The 2279-nt window shown below is 36.0% G+C and overlaps 1 long non-coding RNA gene across 1 annotated transcript; it reads left to right on the top strand.

Moving 5' to 3' along the window:
- The first annotated feature begins 966 nt into the window (after positions 1-966).
- On the top strand, positions 967-2078 carry LOC124652181. The gene is made up of 3 exons (XR_006987626.1): positions 967-1010; positions 1668-1784; positions 1911-2078. It is a non-coding gene; the product is annotated as an uncharacterized LOC124652181 (long non-coding RNA).
- Positions 2079-2279: the final 201 nt, after the last annotated feature.

Here is a 2279-nt window from a genome sequence, read left to right on the forward strand (position 1 = left end):
GCTCTATCCTTGTACTCATATGCTCTCTCTTCCTCTCTTATGACATTGTTTGACATTGTTTAATTTCTCCGGGTTTGTATATTTGGCCATATAAACGAGCATATGGCTGGATAACATTGTTGGCATGTGAGGAAAGACTATTTGTTATGTAAATTGCACAATACTGTCACTTTTCTTTTACATTCAGTTGCCGCTGATTCAGCGTTTTTTGTACTGAATATTAGGACAAGATTTGTAGATTCTATAGTGACACTATGAATTTACTAGCAGAATGCTCGTGCGTTGCCACGGCCTCTTAATTTTATTTTCTCCCTTACACATGTAAAACATATATTTTCGCCTGACAACACACTAGCTATCCCGATTTCCATCTCTCCTCATCGACGCCGCTTGCATTGTACTTCCGCATCTCTCGCGTGCTCTATCCTTGTACTCCTATCCTCTCTCTCTTCCTCTCTTATGACATTGTTTGACATTGTTTAATTTCTCCGGGTTTGTATATTTGGCCATATAAACGAGCATATGGCTGGATAACATTGTTGGCATGTGAGGAAAGACTATCTGTTATGTAAATTGCACAATACTGTCACTTTTCTTTTACATTCAGTTGCCGCTGATTCAGCATTTTTTGTACTGAATATTAGGACAAGATTTGTAGATTCTATAGTGACACTATGAATTTATTTGTTATCTTAGCTAGAACCTCTTACTTTTTTTATCTAAATCAAGAAGGTCTTAAGAAACAATAACACATTCACTTATTTTCCCCATTGTCTTTTCACTGATGACACTCTTTTATTTGTACTTCAGCTCATGGTCGGTTTTCTCGATATTATTTGCCTCCTTAATTCTTGTGATTTCTTGTAGATACTATATCTCATTGCAATGTGCTTAACTCTACAGATTCTGTGGTAGGAGCAAAACAAGACATGATTGACCTCACCGTGCGCTCTAAAAGGAATCATCACAAAGATTGGAGAAGCTGCTAGGACACTTCATATAAACTAAAGGTACGTATGGCCATGACTTATTGGCTTATAGTTTATGAGGCAATTATGGTTCAAAGTTGGGCTTCTCTTTTTAGGCTTTTTAGATGTAGTTTCTTAATCTATCTCAGGTCTCAAAAAGTTATCCTTCATTTATTTTGATGTAATATTTTATATTCTTGCAGTCTTGAAACATTTTCTTTAGTGAGGTTGTTCACTTTTTTATTCTTGCAGTCTTGAAAATGAGAAAGTGAACAACTTGCATGAAAAGGTTTTATCTCTCTCCCTCATCTAAGCCAACCGTGCGGCGACAGGTCGCCCAATGTTGGAAACATTTTCTTTAGTAAGGTTGTTCACTTTTTCATGCAAGTTTCTACTTGAAAACCTTTTTTTCTAATGTATGAAAGCCTCGGTGTTGCTCCCTCACCTATCACTATCTGCAATGTTTCTTCTGTTTTATATCCAAGCTATGTGTTTAATATTGTGTATTCAACTCTTGATAACTGAACATGAGGCTTTAAATGCAGCTTGTAGATAGAAATTTTGAACGGCAAGGACATGCAAGGTTTAAGTTTTGTGATATTGATAGTAATCCAATGCATTTACTTCTAGCAAATCTGCACTACATGGAAAGCATTCTATGCTTTTGATATGATACTAACATTTTCCTGTCAATAACAGATTCAAGTTTTCATGTTCGGTAACAGTACACCAGTTGGGCAATTTGGATCATGTTATGCTCAGTGAATTTTGTCTATGCGCAGGTTAAAGACTCTCAAATTGATTTTAAACTTCTACGTAAGTATTTATAGCTTTATTTTCTTTACTGCAACTGGTTTTGATCTGTTGTAGAACACATCTGCAGAAATTTGGCGTTAGAGCTCACCAAAAATATTTGTTCTCACCTACAACAATATGTTTCAGCCAAACTTCGAATTATTTCATTATTGGATGTTTTCATCTGCATAAATCGAAGCAAGGGGGAGATGAAGGAGGTTATTGGCTTCTTTTAACTTTCGATATGATCTTTCGTATATTTGATGGCAGATCAGTGTATAGGTAGAAGAATGTACTGTTTCTTTCAGTCTATGTTTGTCCTATCGTGGTTTTGGGCATATGCTCCAAGATTGCCATTACTCCCTGTCAAACTTATGGGCTCAGGACACATTATCCTATGTTGTTGCCCCTCAGTCTTCTAATTGTGTTTCTCTTCATGTTTCATTAGTCAAACTATAATTTGTGTACCAAGACTATAACTATTCTCCTCCATATGCTATTCTAATTTCTCTTTCC

The sequence above is a fragment of the Lolium rigidum genome, chromosome 5, assembly GCF_022539505.1.
Source record: "Lolium rigidum isolate FL_2022 chromosome 5, APGP_CSIRO_Lrig_0.1, whole genome shotgun sequence".
NCBI lineage: Eukaryota > Viridiplantae > Streptophyta > Magnoliopsida > Poales > Poaceae > Lolium > Lolium rigidum.